Genomic DNA, 19,313 nt, shown 5'->3' on the forward strand with positions numbered 1-19,313 from the left:
GGAGGTCTGGGGAGGGAGGAGAAGCCAAGGGTCAGAGGCTTATGTGGGAATGGGGTCTGGATAGAGGGAGGCACACCTCAACTTCATGCAATGATTAAATAGAAAAATCTGTTGTCTGGAAGACTGGCCATAGGGGTACAGGGAGCAACCAGGCACAGTGAGAAAAAGACTTATCACAGAAAAACACTGAGTACCAGAGCCCTCTTCTGGCTCTTGGTTATAAGAAGAAATTCAGAATATGCCGTTTCACCTGTTCTATATCCTTTTTTAATAGATTTTTTAACTTCTATTTTTTCAAAATTGTACCAGTTCATGTTAACACAGACATGTCCTACTGTTCCACATTCTTGCCAACTCTTGGTAATGTCTTAGTTACTATGTTGGGTTTTATGTCTGGTTTTGCTTGGTCAGTCCAGTGGCGGAGTGTGGTTTGGCATTGTGGATTTGATTTCCTGATTTCTGATGGGATGGAGTACACTTTTCTCTGGATAGAACCATTTGGATATCCTCCTCGTAAAGAGTTACATACTTTGCCCATTTTAAACATTGGATTCTTTATATTGATCTATAGTTCTTTATATCTTCCAAATACTTTATTGGTTATATTGATTACAAATATCAATGTATTTTCTTTTTTCCTCTCTTAACAGTGTCTTTTGAACAATTCTTAATTTTGATGTAATGAAATTTTTTCTATGGCTAATGCTTTCCAGGTCCTGTTTGGATCTTTTATTTTTCTGCTCATCTTTTTTTAGGATTATGTTAAAGGATATTTCTTTGTGCATTGACTACCTACTGTAAAATCTAACTAATTAGCATATCTGTTCAAAAGAACAATTTTGCCTTTGCACGGTAAATAAAATAGCATAATTAAGATCATCCATTCATTTAACAAACTGTGTCTTGAAAACTGATGTATTGGTTTGAAATAGATGGATTAAAAAAAAAAAAAAACACGTGCACGTAGACTTCCAAGTTGACATATTGTAATATGTTATACATATGTATAAGTTACATATGTGCAAGTTAACATATGTAATATGTAATAATGGTTTCAGGAGTAGAATTTAGTAATTTATCACTTCCATATAACACCTAGTGCTCATCCCAAAATGTGCCCTCCTTAATGCCCATCGCCTACTTAGTCCATCCCCCACCCAACACCCTGCCAGCAACCCTCAGTTTGTTCTTTGTATTTAAGAGTCTTTTATGGTTTGCCTCCCTCTCTGTTTTTCTTATTATTCCTTCCCTTCTCCTGTGTTCATCTGTTTAGTTTCTTAAGTTCCACATATGAGTGAAATAATGATATTTGCATTTCTCTGACTTGCCTAGAATAATTCCCTCTAGTTTCATCCATGTTGTTGCAAATAGTAAGATTTCATTCTTTACAATTGCTGAGTAATATTCCATTGTATATATTATCCATTTGTCAATCAGTGGACATTTGAGCTCTTTCCAAACTTCGGTTATTGTTAATAGTGCTGCTATAAACATTGGGGTACATGTGCTCCTTTAAATCAGCATTTTTTTATCCTTTGAATAAATACCTAATAGTGAAACTGCTGGGTCATAGGAGTGCTCTATTTTTAGTTTTTTGAGGAACCTCCATCCTGTTCTCCAGAGTGGCTGCACCAGTTTGTATTCGCACCATCAGTGTCAAAGAGATCCTCTTTCTCTGCATCCTTGCCAACGTCTGTTGTTTGGTGAGTTGTTAATTTTAGCCATTTTGACAGGTATGAGGAGGTATGTCATTGTGGCTTGTTATTTCCTTGACGATGAGTGATGTTGAGTGTCTTTTCATATGTCTGTTAGCCATTTGGATGGCTTCTTTGGAAGAGTATTCATCATGTCTTTTGCCCATTTCTTCACTGGATTATTTGTTTTTTGGGTGCTGAGTTTGACAAGTTCTTTCTAGATCTTAGATACTGACCCTTTATCTGATATGTATTTGCAAATATCTTCTCCCATTCCGTTGGTTGTCTTAGTTTTGCTGGTTGTTTCCTTTGCTGTGCGGAAGCGTTTTATCTTGATGGGTCCCAATAGTTCATTTTTGGTTTTGTTTCCCTTGCCTTGGGAGATATGTTTAGTAAGAAGTTGCTTCGGCTGACCTCAGAGGTTGTTGTCTATTTTCTCCTCTAGGATTTTGATGTTTTCTTCTTGCACATTTATGTCTTGGATCCATTTTGAGTTTATTTTTGTGTATGGTGTAAGAAAGTGGTCCAGGTTCTTCTGCATGTTGCTGTCATTTTCCCAACACCATTTGCTGAAGAGACTGTGTTTTTTCCATTGGATTTTCTTTCCTGCTTTGTTGAAGATTAGTTGGCCATACATTTGTGGGTTCATTTCTGGATTCTCTATTCTGTTTAATTGATCAAAATGCTGGTTCGTGTCTGTTTTTGTGCCAGTACCATACTGTCTTGATGATTATAGCTTTGTAATACAACTTGAGGTCTGGAATTGTGATGCCTCCAGCTTTGGTTTTCTTTTTCAGGGTTGCTTTGGCTATTTGGGGTCTTCTGTGGTTCCATACACATTTTAGAATTGTTTTTTCTAGCCGTGTAGACAATGCTCGTATTATTTTGATAGGGATTGCATTGAATGTGGAGATTGTTTTGGGTAGTATCAACATTTTAACAATATTTGTTCTGACCCATGAGCATGGAATATTCTTCCATTTCTTTGTGTCTTCAACTTCTTTCGTACTTTCATAAGCTTTCTATAGTTTTCAGTGTACAGACCTTTCAACTCTTTGGTTAGGTTTATTTCCAGGTATTTTATTGTTTTGGGTGCACTTATAAATGGGAGAGAATCTTTTATTTCTGTTTTTGCTGCTTCATTTTTGGTGTACAGAAAGGCAACCTATTTCTGTATGTTGATTTTATAAGCTTCAACTTTGTTGAATTCAAGTATCAGTTCTAGCAGCTTTTTGATGGAACCTTTGGGTTTTCCATATAGAGTATCATGTCATCTGAGAAGAGTGAAAGTTTGACTTCTTCCTTACTGATTATGGATGCCTTTTGTTTCTTTTAGTTATCTGATTGCTGAAGCTAGGACTTCCAACACTGTGTTGAACAACAGCAGTGAGAGTGGACATCCCTGTTGTGTTCATTACGTTAGGGGGAAGCTCGGTTTTTCCCTACTGAGGATGATATTAGCTGTAGGTCTTTCATATATGGCCTTTATGATCTTGAGATGTTTCTTTCCCTATTTTCAGGGTTTTTATCAAGAAACGATGCTGTATTTTGCCAAATGCTTTTTCTACATCTATTGAGAGGATCGTGTGGTTCTTTTCCTTTCTTTTATTAATGTGATATATCACATTGGTTGATTTATAGATACTGAACCACCCCTGTAGCCCAGAAGTAAATCCCACTTGATCATGGTGAATAATTCTTTTAATTTATTCTTGTATTTGGTTTGCTAGTGTCTTGTATTTTTTCATTTATGTGCACCAGGGAGATGGGTCTGTAATTCTCCTTTTTAGTGGGGTCTTTGGTTTTGGAATCAAGGTAATGCTGGCCTTATAGAATGGTTTGGAAGTTTTCCTTCCATTTCTATTTCTTGGAACAGATTTAAAAGAATAGGTATTAACTCTTCTTTAAATGTTTGATAGAATTCCCCCTAGGAAGCCATCCAGCCCTGGACTCTTGTTTTTTGGTAGATTTTTGATTACTGATTCAATTTCTTTACTGGTTATGGGTCTATTCTAATTTTCTACTTCTTCCTGTTTCAGTTAAGGTAGTTTGTGTTTCTAGGAATTTGTCCATTTCTTCCAGATTGCCCAATTTGTTGGCATATAATTGCTGATAATATTCTCTTATTATTGTTTGTATTTCCACAGTGTTGGTTGTGATCTCTCATTCATGATTTTATTTACTTGGGACCTTTCCTTTTTCTTTTTGATAAATATTCATAGAGGTTTATCAATTTTGTTAATTCTTTCAAAGAACCAGCTTCTGGTTTCCTTATAAATTAAGGGGTCTATACATCAAGAAGATCTAACAATTGTAAATATTTATGCCCCAAATGTGAAAGAACCCAAATAAGTCATTTAATCACAAACATAAACTCAATGATAATAATACCATGATAGTAGGGGACTATTAACACCCCACTTACAGCAATGGACAAATCACCTAAGCAGAAAATCAACAAGGAAACAATGGCTTTGAATGACACATTGGACCAGATGGACTTAACATATATATTCAGAACATTTCATCTTAAAGCAGCAGAATACACATTCTTCTTGAGGGCACATGGAACATTCTCCAGAATAGACCACATACTGGGTCACAAATGAGCCTTCAACAAGTTTAAAAGGATATTACACTATGCATATTTTCAGACCATAATGCTATGAAACTTGAAATCAACCACAAGAAAAAAATTTGGAAAGAACACAAATACTTGAAGATTAAAGAACATCCTACTAAAGAATGAATGGGTTGACCAAAAAAATAAGGAAGACATTAAAAAGTACATGGAAGCCAATGTAAATGAAAACACAACAGTTCACAACCTCTGGGATGCAGCAAAGGCAGTCATAAGAGGGAAATATATAGCAGTCCAGGACTTCATAAAGAAGGAAGAAAGGTCTCAAACCTAACCAAGCTAGAAAAAGAAAATAAAGCCCAAAACCTGCAGAAGAGGGAAATAATAAAGATTACAGCAGAGATCAATGATACCAAAATAAAAACCTGTATAACAGTGCACATATTTTTTCATTAGCTCCATGTTTATCTTTCACATCAAAGATTTCACTGGTAACATTCTATGTTCTCTAAAGTCACACTCTGCAAACCTTAATGTGCCTCCAGATCATCTGGAGATCTAGTGAAAATGTAGCCTCTGACTCAGTAGGTCTGAGGAGGGACAAGACTCTGCATTTCTCCCAGATCAAGGCAGTTGATGAAGAGAACACACTTGGAGAGCAAGGTTCTCCAGCACAAGGAAGATTTTATTACCATGAAGAATATATAAGCAACATTATTTATGTACTAAGTACTGCATCAGTAGGATTTTAAATGGACTTAACTTTTTTCCACCCAAGATGTCCTTGAACTAAACAGACCTCTATTCTCAATTTTTCTCAGATGTAAAGTAGAATATAAGCTCGTGACCACTAGCATTTTAAAATATCTAAACAGTTTGGGGGTGTGGATCAGCTTGCCCTGCTTCTAAAAGCAGGGTTCTGAAGCCAGATCCCATGAAACAAAGCCAACCATTTGGCCAAATAAAGGAGTATCTTCTCTGAAAGAACTTTACTATAAAATTTGGATTCGAAGCTTAATTTGAAATAAACTACCCTCCTCTTTCTTTCTCATCCTAATACTTCCTAATGTTCTATTCAGGTTCTCCCTGCCTGCCTTGGAGGAGGCTAATAGTAGTGACCCTTTAAATTTTAGTATCGTGAGCAACACCATGTTTTGAATACCACCTGAATATGATCCATTTTAGGCTTAGCTACTTTAAAAAAAATGGCTTACAGAGGAGAAAACTGGCAGATACTCTGTGGCCAGGTGATCAAGGTCGGCATTGCCAGTGAGAAATCACATCAATAGCCTCAACCACTGGATATGATATAACTAGAAAGACACTTTACTTTGTAGCCTTTCTTCTCAAAAGCCCATAACCCCAGGGTAATCCTGAGAAAACCAGCACACAAAGCTGAAATGAGGGACGTTCTACAAAATATCTGACCAATAATCCTCAAAAGTGTGAAGGTTATTACAAAGACTGAAAAAGTGCCACAAGATAGTGGAAATTAAGAAGGAGACATGCTGACATAATGCAGTGTGGTTCCTGGTTTCAATCTTGGAACAGGAAGAGGACATAATATGGGAAAACTGGTGAAATGTGATTTAAGTTTAGAGTTCACTGTAATGTAGCAATGCTGGTTTTGGACTTCAGACAAATGTACCATAGTAATGTGCAAACATTGGGTGAGGGGTATATGGGAACTCCCTGTACTAATTTTGCAACGTTTCTGTCAATCTAAAGTTATTCCCAAATGCAAAGTTTATTAAAAACGGCATTGAAGGCAGGATTAGGGGAGAACAACACCTAAGGGACTACTAGAACATCCTCTGTAAAGCATATTTCATGGCATTTTTTTCCCTGTGTGTGTGTGGGGAGGGGGATGGCGGGGGTAGGATATTGTGCAGGAGTGTATATTTTGCTAGTGACCTATGGAGAAAATAACACAAAAATCAGACTACTTCTGGTTCAAAAGAAAAGCAAAAGAACACCTCAGTGTCCTTAAAAAAAAAAAAAAAAAAAAAAAAAAAAAAAGTCCTTAGTCATGAAAGTTAGCTTAGATGCTCAGCTGACATGTACCAAATTGCTCTGAAAGAAAGCAAAGTCTAGAGGAACTGTTGAAAAATCTGTCGAGTGACTAATCCCAAGTTGGATCCCAGTGGAGGAAATTGGAGAGATCCATTAGGCAGACGAGGCTGTCCATTTCCTCAGAATTATCGACCGTGGTGATGTCCTTGCTCTGTGCGCATGTGCCACCGGAGAAGCTCCCCAGCCAGAATCAAGTTAAGTGGAAACATCACAATCAATAAAAGACACTCTATTTTCCATTCGCTCATTGTTTTTTAAGGGCTTATTTTGTAACAGCACGAGAAGGATTCAATTCAATTCAATATCAATTCACCTTCTGGGTGGGAGAGGACTCCAGATATTGACTTTTAGTCCCTGACAAAATTTGTGACAAGGTTCCGTTTGCTAACATTCTGACCAAAGTGCAAACCTCAGCCATTGGAGGAACCAGGATAAGCAGATGTTCAGCATCACTTCATGATACTGGAACCTCTTTCAATGCATCAACAAAGTCCACAACAAATGTCAATTGCACACCTACTGGCTGCTGAGCCAGCCAGCCAAGCACTTCTCATGGTTTTCAGTGAGTTGCCAAGAGTTGTTCCAGTCTGGGCTTTGCTTCTTCCATATTAAATAGGAGCTAAATGAGTCGTCTTCCAGGTGTTTATACCATTCTATGTTTGTATTCAAGGGTGACTTAAATGATACTGTTTAAAGTAATGTTGGACCTTTACATTGACCTTATGTATTTTACTTTGTGGAATTGCAGTTTTTGAGTTTGTGTTGGTGATGGTGGTGGTAGTGATGATAATGGGTTAGACTCGCCATAGACCGATTTTTTTCATTTTCCACACTCATGCCCCTGCCCCCAAGTGAAAATTACTAGGATTAACCAAGGATGTGGTTCTGTATATATTTAATACAATTTAATAATAGAGCAAATTATTTTCAAAGATGGCTGTGATCATTCCTCCCACGAATGTATGCATACACACCTCTGCAACATGACTTTGCAGCTCTTTCCATTAAGAGAGAAAATCTATTTCTTTACCCCCAGAATCTGATTTGACTTGCTTTGGCCAGTGGGATATTTGCCAGTGTGGTATGGGAGGCTTGAAAATGTGCACTTACTGGGGCTTGTTTTCTCTTGCTTCCAAGAATCCTGCCCTCATATGAGCAAGCCAGGGCTAGCCTCCTGGAGGAGGAGAGGCCACAAAGACAGAGGCCCTGCCTGTCTCACCCATCCCAGTGATGGCGTCAGACAAGGGAGCGAGGTCCTCCTAGGCCACATGGCTTCAGCCAAGCCAATTCAGAGCAGCAGCACTGCCAAAGTAACTCACAACAGTGATAAATGCTGTAAGCTATGTTTTGGAGTGCCTTGCTACATAGCAAAAGCTAACTCCTACAGTATATATTCTTTGTTAGAATGGTTTAGTTTTCTCATTTATAGTAAGTCTTTAGAGGCTCAAACCCTAATTCAGAGCAAATATCTTGCCCTCAGAATCTGCCTCTACCTGGGAGACAGAATTAATTGCTCTTGATAATTCTGTGCCACTCTGTTAAAACATGTGGCAATTATGTCATACCTTTATTGTCCACATCTGTGTTTCCCTCTGACTAAGCTCTAAATGGAAAAGTTTGTACACCTTTGGGCATGGCCCAGTCTTCAGTATGGTAGACACTGGAATATTAATAAATGTAGAAAAGTTCTAAGAAAATGATTTCTTAGTGACTTCTTTGTGCTGGGATCAAGCATTGTATTCCACCTGCTTGAGTTTTGGCTAACCCGAGAAATAAGACTGAGGAGATGGAAAATAAAGATTATAATATCTACTCCTGATAAAACCTAGGTAGAAGACATGGTTTATCTGTCATCCAGTGCTGGCAAATACTCAATTCCAGAATTAACCAAATGGGACTCACTCAGGTATAGGCTGTACTATATGAAACTCCATTTGAGTGGAATCTGGAAAGACTCTCTTTTTATCCCTCCCCTACTGTAGAGTTGACCCCACTCTCTCCATGACCCCATTGTACATATGTCTGTTTTGGTGTTCACAGATCTTCCTGGCAGTCTTAATAAATTACCAGCACATCTCTCCCCCAAACCAAGATTACAATCTCTTTGGCTCAAGGCCTGGCATGTTAGTTATTTCTGTATCATTTGTGTCTGGTGGAGATCTAGGCACAGAGTACTTAGTAAATACTTGTTGAAAGACTAAGCTTTGTAATTGTGACTCTGGAGATAGTTTGACTTCTCCTTTCTCAGTTCATTGGCATTGAAATAATCACAATTAGGACATGGCATATGTCACATAGGACACATAACAGCTTATGGACAAAAGGGGAAATCAAAGCTGTATATGACGCTAATTTTAATAGGCACATGCTCACTTAAGGAGAACAATTAGAACTCACTGCAGTAATAAGCAATGATGTACTATTTGTGGACTAACTTAACCACCCTCATATTTGCAGTGTTTTTTAGAGACTTAAAGATGATGTGACTATGACATGTTCTAAACACTGAATATGGTGTTAACCAACTTTTTGTTCTTCGTATTTTTATTAACTTTTAAAGGCTAAATGCCTTTGAAGATGTTTGTGTAACAAACATTGTCTGATTCTGGTGGGGTGTATGGTACTTGATAAAAATACAGATTCCTGATCTCCATTTCCAGCATCATTTGATTGGAGACGTCCGGATAGAGACCAGTGTTGTGTGTTTAACAGCTAACTAGGTGACTGATTCAGGGATTCTATTGGCCATCTCCTGAATAAGGGATCTTTAGGTTGAAAGGAAGAGAGATCTGCTCAATGAGTTGAAGTTCAAAGGTCCTTTTTCTTTTGTAAGGATACAGAGATCTCCCAGGAACCCAGTGGCTGTCACACAATCAGACTTCTGCAAGGTCCAGCCCCAGGGCAGCTCCAGGGACTGGCTTGCTCTCCACCTCTGAGTCTTCATATCTGATCCTTTCTCACTCTCAATCAGCTGCCTTTCAGTCCTTGGTCCTTAGGACGTGGGCATGTGCTGCCACTGACTGTGTCCCAGCTCTTCCCCTAGATTCCTCACAACCACCTGTGTCTTTTGTTTCAAATTCCTGAGAGGCAATCTGATCAGTTCAATGCATCCTCTGGAGACCTGGTACCCAAGTCAAAGGTCAGGAAAACCTCTGAGAATTCATTTCTATTCAAGGATTTCTACTCCTTGTCCAGGCAGCTGGGGGCTGGCAGTGGAAAGGAAGGTTTTGAAGAAGACCGTGGCAGAGAGGCTGAAGGCGCACTGGCAAAAAGTCTGTTATTAACACAAACGCCTTCTCACCATTTTCAGTATCTGACTTTGTGACCAGTGATAAAATAGGGAGTAAATTTGTCTCCACGAAAGACCTTTATCTTCAGGGATATTAGCCATACAGTAGGGGATATGTAACACTGCTGTGGAGTGTGGTGTTTTAATAATGCAAATATCCAAAAGGGGGAGTTCTAAGATGTTTGGATAGTGAAGAACTTCTAGAACCCAAAGGCTAGGAAATAGAAGATAATCAACTTGGAAAGGCCTTCTATTCCTTTGAGTCAAACTTTGAGTACTCATTTTGCCTTTGTACTCCTGGGCATTGATTGCATTAAACCCCATCTTGCTAGTTAGAGTTTTCTATGTTAGGGTGACTTTATTTACTTATCAGAGTCGGTAGGTGTTTGAGTTACTTGATGGAAATTTACCTTGATGAACTCATTTTGCATGTTAGAAGTAAAGAAAACCTCATACTCAGAACTGATCTCCTCGGCAAAATATTAAGGAGCTTGTGTATGTGCACTCTGCCTCCCCACCCCCACAGCCACCCTCCCTGTGTGTGTGTGTGTGTGTGTGTGTGGGTGGGTGGGTGCATGCGCACACGTGTGTAAATAAGAAAAGGTAAAAAAAAAAAAAAATTGGAGTCGAAAACCAAATTATTTTCCTGAAATGTGTAAACTTCCCCCAGGTTAGAAAGATTTCATTTTGGACAATGCAATGAAACTTAAGTAATCATCTAAGTTGTGCGTCTGTATGTTTGACAGCAGAGCCTTCAAAATATTTTGATATGCAACCTTTCTTCTTTTCCTTTGTGTTGTCAGACAACATGCCAGCTGTCAGACGGAGGCAAGCAAGAAACTTTGGCATCACTATTCCTGCCACCTTCACCATGGAGTTCCTATAAATAGCATAATAGGATAAACCAGCCTCAGAGGGAGAGCAGCAGGTGGCACTCGTTGTATCCAGAGCTGAAGGTGTAAATGAATTTCAATGCCCTTTTGATACCCCAAACAACAATAAGATTACAAAGAATGAAGCTTTTGTTAGAGAGCCCAATATTTGAAGTAAATAATAATGATGATGATACTTTTCATTATCTGGCAGCTTTTCCCTTTGAAAGAGTTTTCAAAGAAGAAAGCGTCCTGTTTTCAGAACAGCCAGTGTCCCCTCTTATCTCTCTAAAGAGTCTCTCTGAACTCCCTCTTTTAAGAAAGGGGAGGTGATACTGATCTGAGCCAGGTGGTAGGTGGAGGGAATTAAGTCTGTTGTTGAAATGTTAATATAAAACACATCTTGCTGTAATTACCAGAAAAGGAAATCATGGTGGCCTTCATCAGGAATGTTCTTTGTTGTCACCCTATTTCTCAGCTTTGGCTTCTGTCCATTCCTTGTCATTTCAGATTTACCACTACTTTTTAGAGCCCGTTTACAGTTCCGTCTCCTTTTCTTTCTGCCCTGATTGCTCCATTTTGAAGAAATCTGCTCTCTGACCACATAGCATGAAGAGAAACAAAACTTGTCACATGGTTTGGCGTCTGTATCCTCCTCTAGCTGTGTCTGACTTGGCCTCCAATGTGGTCTCATGGTGTCCAACACATTTCTGGATTCACAGTGGCCACATTCTCCTTTAATCACAGTCTACACAACCAGGGAACACCATACTGGGATCAAAAGAGGAATGGGCGATGATGATGAAAGTTTAGCCCTTCTGACCTTGTGACCTCTTTCTCACCTTCTGTCTTTACCTGTGTCTTTTCAGCTTCCAACTATGGCTCTTCTCTCTCTCTGTCTGGTCCACACTTACTCTTCCAGCGGCTGGCAGGTTCAGCAAACTCCATGTGGTCAGCTCCACTCTTCCCCCAGCTGTAGCTGTGCAAACTCCTTTGACTCCTGGTTCCTCTGGGTGACTGTTCTGCCTTAGCCACCATGAGGAGGAATGGACCACAGGTGCTCAGTTGTAAATAATTAACCTTATGCCTTGCAATTGACTAAAATCAAGCCACACTTTATATTAGCCACAGCTGTACATAATCTGACCCTCGGCTTCTCTAGACTTTATCCTCCTTTCTCTCTCCTTCCCTCACCAAATTCTGGCCTTTGTGCCCCTTGAAGCTTCAGGACCCTTTCACTCCTCTTCTGTCTGGAGTGCTTGCCCTACAGCTGGTCCAGCTGTTGCTCATCTTCTCAGCTCACCCTTCCTAAACTTGACATCCAATTACTCTCTCCGCCTATTTTCACTTCCTTCACAGCAATACATAACTATCCATAATTCCCATTTGTTAATTTGCTTACCATAGATCTTCTCCCATCAAACGAATGTAAACTCTATGACAGCAGGGGCTTTATATTTTCTATCACCATGAAGCCACTTAATATAGAGAATGCTTAATGATGAGTGTTGGCATGGATGTGGAAGGAATGAGAACACAGAGAAAGTTCTTTAGTAATGTCTGTTCTCTGTGTGCTTTCTTTCACCTCAGGGACCATACTCTATTGTTACATACAGTTTGGCACCTAATTGAAAACTGAATTGTTAATGTCACAGATGCCAAGTTGTCTTAGTGAGCTGTGGCTGGAGATCCATACCAACCCTTGGTTAATCACCCGTTGTTACTCACATTTGAATAGAGTGACGCCAATGTCTAGTTGATCGTTTGCTGAATCTACCACGTGGATGAGACCGTAGTGCTACCTCTACTGTGTGGAGATAATATGCCACCAGCAGCTGTGTCTGCTAAGGCCTATTCAGTGTTCAAAGTGGGTTCTTCCCAGTAGGCCTTGTTGATATGTACACCAAAACCGACATCTGGGAAGATGAAGTAATACCAATTACCTGCATTTCACAACAAGCCAACCAAAGTTTAGAGCCTCAACTGCAAAGTTGTTGAAATAAAAAATAAATGAACAGACTTGCTGGTTGTAAAATCCAGTTTTATGTAATTCCTGCTGTACCACTGTCTTTCTCTTGGTCCTCTGCATTTTTCTAGTTTCTTCTGTTCTCTACAATTAGTGTACCTGCATGAAAGTTCTATGACCCACAGAAGGTGGGCTCCACAGCAACATAAACCAGTGTCTTTTGTGAATTCCCTTAAAACGTGTTCCTGGGAGAGTGCTGGAGGAAGTCCCCTTAATACTAGGGTGGGGTCTGCAAATTTTTTGGCAAAGAGCCCTATGGTAATTTTAGACTTTGCAGGCAAAAAGGCAAGATCCGGGATCTTACATAATACTTACATGATAAGAGATGAATTTCTGCAATTTTTTTTCAACAATGTGAAAATGTAAAATCTTCTTAGCTCATAGACCATATGGAAACAGCCCAATTGGACCTGAGGGCTACAGTTTGAGGGCTTCTCCAGGGGAAGAACAGAAATATTAGCCCATGACTCCTAAACCAACACCACTCCTAAACTCCTTGACCTTGCCTTGAGCCACAAACCTGGCTCCTTTTTCGGGTGTGCTCACTTCCATACTTGTGTCCTGGGAGCCCCTTCTGAATTCTGTAACATCTGTGGAAAGTTGGGAGAGACCCTATCTTTTAACTTGGCCACAGGGGATTTATTTGCTCACTGGAACCTCATGGGTTGGGGCGGGGGGGGGGGGGAGGGGGGGGGAGTGTCGCTGGTCTGTTGGGGACAGGAACCTTGTTACAGCGTTTGCTATCTGGCTTTCTTTCTCACTTACTCTCTTCAGACCTCTCACAGAAGCCTTTCTGCTCATTCAGTTCTCTGGAACACATGGCTTAACTGAACCCTCATTAGACTTGTTTACTGAAAATCTAGCAATGCACAAAACTTTGTCTTTCGAGCAGTGCTGTACTGACAGGACTACCATGGCAAATGGAATTAGGCCTATTTAGAGTTCTGTTTCTCTATATGTATAGGTAAAGAACCTCATTTTTAACTGAAGTGGGGAGTAGTTAGGATAGAACTTTAAGAACTCCCTAACAAACAATTTAAGACTGGGTCATGCCTTAAACCATATTTTGGCTATAACATGTTTCACTTCAATGAAAATTCTTTCCAGTGCATTTTTTCTTTTTCTGTGTGTGCGTGTGCGTGAGAATCTTTTCTTAAAATTTTTTTAACGTTTGTTTATTTTTGAGAGAAACAGAACATGAGTGGGGGAGGCAGAGAGAGGGGGAGACACAGAATCCGAAGCAGGCTCCAGGCTCCAAGCTGTCAGCACAGAGCCCAACGTGAGGCTTGAACTCACGAACTGTGAGATCATGACCTGAGCTGAAGTCGGATGCTCAACCGACTGAGCCACCCAGGCGCTCCAAGAGAGAGAGAATCTTAAGCAGGTTCAGTGCCCATTGAGGAGCCTGATACAGGACACCATCTCATGACCGTGAGCTCATGACCTGAATGGAAATCAAGAGTTGGACACTTAACCTACTGAGCCACCCAGGCGCCCCTTCCCAGGGGTTTTTAATAGGACTTGAAACACCATTCAGAGTTGGAGGCACAGAGTCAGGATCTTCCCAGATGAAGCCAAAGCAGAGCTCTTTTCCCAAATACAGTTAACCCTTGAATAATACCCACCCCACCCCCACCACCGCCAAAACTTCACTAACTTTTGACTCTTGCAAAACGTAACTCCTGATAGTCTACTGTTGACCAGAATTCTTACTAATAAACATTCAATTTATACATATTTTGTACCGTATATGTATTATATACTATATTCTTACAATAAAGTAAGTTAGAGAAGAGAAAATGTTAAGGTCATAAGGAAGAGAAAATACATTTATAGTACTGTATGGTATTAAAATATATGCATGTGTAAGTGGGCCTGTGTTGTTTAAAACCTGTTGTTCAAAGGTAACTGTACTCCATTTTACTGCCTCCTTCTCAGGATGTGGATGTTTCCACTTCCTGACACCTTGCAGTTGTGGTCTCTGACTTGCTTTGGATGATAAAATTTGAGAGGAGGTAGCATGTGTCTCATCTAGGTGGAAATACTTAATTGCCAGAGCAAGGGATTTTTTTTTAAACCCAGCTACAGGGAACATGGAAACCCAGTAGGTAAACAGTCCTCCATCAAACTGTACAGAGTATGCAGTACAAGCAAGAAGTAGACCTACATCTTTTTAAGTCACCAAGATTTGGGATTTTGCTCTTATTGCTGCACAACTCAGCCCATCCTGACTGCTATCCTCAGTCTAGCCCAAAAGCATGAGAGTAGAAGAAAAAATCTGTCCAGCTGGTTGTTTGGAAGAATCACTGATAATAGTGGTTTCTAGTTAGGCTATTCTGGATACAATTGTCCTGTGCACCATGCATGTTGAGCTGGAGCCTTGGGCGGTTGCGTATCTTTGAGTAGGAAATCAAACCTCTATCACAGAGAGGGAAAACTGCACTGGCTGAAAATAAAATCTAGGTACTGGGGTGAATCCCATTGCATTGTGTTCTGAAAACATTGAGTGCTTCTGTGTGCAAGACACTGTTGGAACCTCAGACTGCTTTATCAGTTTCTGAAGGAGAACTGCAAGTATTTTCTTTCTTACTTGTTTTCCTTGTGGTCAAGCAATTAGTTAAGACACCTAATTAGCAGCTATTGTACCTCTGTGCAGACAATTTACAAGTCTGTTCTCCAAAAGGGGAAATGTTAATGAGAAGAGAATCCTGTGGCTGAACTCTGGAGGGGACAACTGTCTCCCTTCATTGTATTCACTGGGCAACTTCCTTTCTTCAGTGTGCTGAACTCAGTCTGAAAAAGCCTCCAGCTACTCACGTGACACAGGGTTTATTTTTACCTCCTCAGATTGAAACCCTATTGCTAGTTTAGTGAGCCCTCTTGACCAGCATGAGCAGGTAATGTGAAAAATCAAAACTGACAGCATATTTAAATCACACCCCTAACCCACATTGGGTATGTGTACATCTCATGGTACCATTTAAATCCCCAGATGAAAAAGCAAGGGACATTATTACAATTGCTGGAGGATGGGTCCTGAAGGTAGAACTTTCCAACTACTAAGGACCAAGGATTGGGCAGTCTATGTTTAAGTTGCAAGGGGTGGGGGGGGGGGGGGGAACATTTAGCCACTGACCATTTAAGAAACCTGGAGAAGCCACAAACTATTAAGGTATATGTTCTTATTTTTGTCCCACACACACCTATAGCTACTATAGAATTTCCAGTCCTAAGCAAGATCAGTAGGGAATCATCTTTTTCTCCTCTTGGTGCAAAATAACCAGTTTTATTCATGAAGTATTTTTGTGAATTGCCATTAAACACTTTGTTAGTTGAATAAGGAAATGGCAAGCTCATAAACAAGTGTTTTTTTCAACCCAAGTGTTGATGATATTACTTTTGCTTCTGGATTTTCTTGAGTTATACTCTGCCTATATGTAAAATGGAAAAGAACCTTGTGAATTTTGAATCCTAAATATTTCTGTGTATGGGAAGGGGAAGTAGAAATCTGACAAGGGAGGCAAATCAGAGGCTCTTGTGAGGAGGAGGAAAGAATAAGCATTCCCATGTTGGCAGGACTTTGAGAATTTGCCTTTTCTGTCCAAAACCAATATCTGAGTCATGATGTCAATACTTTTGAGACTAGAAGCAAATATTGAGTATTAGAAATAGAGAACTTCCTTTTTGTTAAAGGGGCAAGGAAGCACCCTTTGACTTATCAAAATTCCTTCCACAGTTAAAGATGCTCAGAGAATAGAACATTCAATTTTGAGCAATCTTCATAAGGTAGGATAATGGGAGATTTGCTTCACATACAAAGCTTTGTATATCTTCCAATAAGTGCACTTAGTTCCTCCAGCATTGATCAGTGAGGCTGTGGGTCTCCGAGTTCTGTATGGAATGTGGCTTCAAATTCTCTTGACTTCTGATTCTACCCTGGCTGCAACGACCTGTTCACACAGGCTTCAGGCAGCTTTCTGCAGGTAGAAATAAACAGCATCTTGCTTGGGTGTGTATCCCAGGCCTCCTGAATTTGTTTCAGGAATTCCCTGACATCATGGCCCAGTGGGACTGTCAGAGCTGTTTGGCAGGTTTGCAGGTGCATCCTAGAAGCCTAGGAATTAATGATCCTTTGGGAAACTCTTGGCCAATGGGAGTTGAGAGTTGAGGAATAAATGCTTTCTCTTTCTCTTCTCATCCCCTAGGGTAACCACTTTTAAGGCACATTTGACAAGGCTTCTAAGAAGGTCTTAAGGGATCTAGCATTGCAGTGTCTACAGTGCGGGCCAGATTGATAGCATGTTTTTGTGTTGCACCCCCCCTCCCCTCCGCCCATTCCTGTCTCAGTCCTATAGTCCCTCCCTCCTGCCCAGGCATCCTTTGTCAAAGAAACCACTTGCATACAAAGTTTGTCTCAGGCTCTCTTGAAAAAGCCTGTCCTAAACACATTCTATTCTTAACCCTCCACCCCTCCCCCGCCCACCACCATCCTCTGCCTAAGTGTGTAATTTCAGACTAAATTCAGTCTTACTGCTGTTGGGACATTATTAGTGAATATGAAAGATCCCACTTTTACATTTCCAATATGGTTTTAGCACCAGGGGCCAGTGGACAGAAATGATCCCATTAAAATGGCCAATGACCTATTTTTTTTTTCCTTTTGATATAGGAGAGGTTCTTCTTATGTGTGTTTCTAGCTCCCTGTATTGCTCCTTTGTGAGCCTCATTATAAAACCTTGACCTTCAGGAAAGAAATTAAAGGATAGGGACATTTCATGGTACTCGTGTTCATTCTCTGGATGCTTTTTGATCTTTGCAAAGTATAAACAGTCTGGGGAGAGTGCTGATGAGGCCAGTGCTGTAGCCTTGATCCTGGCATGAGCTGATTAGCCTTGCATGGCAGAAAACCATCACGTAGGCTGAAGGTGCATTCTGAATTCTGGTGGAACATGGTGTGTCTGCTCTTGGCCACCCAGGGTAGCAGATGACAATGTGCATTTCACCCTCCCTCCCGAACACGAAACACAACCTCCCTGTGACAGTGATTCGGATGTGCAGTGTTGCCCGTGATGAGACGAACACGTTGATGTAATGGGGCATTTATAGGTGGCTGAGCAGGGCTCAGATAGGACTCGTGTAGGCAGTGCCCTGAAGTTAGGAGTGGGAGGGCAGGAAACCATCAGAACTGTTTGCAGAGGAGACCAGGGACTTGGGCAGATGCTGGATGCGAGCAGCGTGGCTTCAAGGCACACAACCTAGGTGTGGTTCTCCTCTAGCAGGGAGCCGAGGAGGGGCTGGGTTCTCCACTCCCCGTGGCATCTCTGAGGCATCGGTGGGATTGGTTCCATGCTGAGATGGCACAACCACGTAGCCGTGGGCATTTGTGCATATGTGGAAGGGGATGGGGACAATGCTAAGAGAATCAGAGTCAGCCAAGCTGCCAAGTGCTCTTAAAACTGTGCTTACGGTGCACTCACTGTGGCACTTTCTTTCTTGTCCCAAATGAGTTGACTCTGCAGCCATGTTTCTAATGGCAGTGGGTCATCTGGCAACTCAGGAAGCTGCTGTTGTCTCTGAATTTCAAAGAATGCCTGGTGACCCCCCAGGAGGGCCGCAGCTTGGCAGAGACTTTGCTAAGGGTAGAATTCGTTCTCCAGGGTAAAGCATGTTTGAGTTTAATTTTGTGTTCTAGGAATGTGGAGTGGTTTTTATTTTTGAGGTGAAATTCATATAGCTTACAATGAACCATTTTAATGTATACAAGCAGTGGCATTTAGTGTATTTACAATGTTGAGCTACCTGCTTGCAAAATATTTTCATCACCCCCAAATAAGACCCTGCAGGAATGTCATAATGTGGTTTTAATACCTGACTATGATGATAATTGCTTTTTTATGAGGAGCCAAAAAAAGTTCTAAGAACAAATATATACTCCTTGTTAATTTTATTCTATTTTTTAATGACATAACTTTATTTTTGTTCCTTCCAATTTATAGATGCAATGTATTTTCAATTCAGGAAACTAAAAAAATAATTGTGAAAATCATAAGGCAAAAGAATACCCAGACACCATATGAAGAAGGTAGAAGACTAGTTGGGACAAAGTTCTAGCAAAACCTTTTGCTAAGTTTACATGCTCTGCTCTATAGCCCATGTCTGGATCAAGACAAAGAGTCATGGATGACAATTCCCTGAAAGAATTTGGACAATGTGTCTTCCTGAAAGTCCCATGTGATTTTTGCCCTTCTTCTTCTGGTATGCTTGAGAATTATTGGTTACACAGCAGGAGTGGTTTACAATCAAGTCAGACTAGAGGTAAAAATCCAAGCCCTGCTGCTTACTACCTATGTGACTTTGGCAAGATGGGTAACATTTTTGTGATCCTTGGTTTTCTTATCTGTAAAATGGGGTTGGTATCTGCCTCGTGAGTTTATTGTGAAAGGTAAATGCCTGGCACATAGTGCTGAGAAAATGAAAATGTTTTAAAAAGAGACAACCATAAAGACAGGCAAAGATACAGATGTTTGGGGGCCAGCTCAGGCCAGCACCTCTCTCATGGCAGGTTTGATTTAAGCTCATGCTACCAAAAATGGAATCAAACTCCCACATACTAAAGCCAGGATGGCAAATGTCTACTGTTGGGCATTGTTCACTACTGCCAGAGACTGTCTCCCAATTTACAGCAAGATCACTTTGGGTAGCAAGTGACTCTGTGGTACGTCAAAAACGTACCAGAGAAATGTCAGTAAGTTGTGAAGGGAAGGTTGTGTGTTCTGTA

Source organism: Panthera pardus, unplaced genomic scaffold (genome assembly GCF_024362965.1).
Source record: "Panthera pardus isolate Hobbes unplaced genomic scaffold, ASM2436296v1 HiC_scaffold_8, whole genome shotgun sequence".
Lineage (NCBI taxonomy): Eukaryota > Metazoa > Chordata > Mammalia > Carnivora > Felidae > Panthera > Panthera pardus.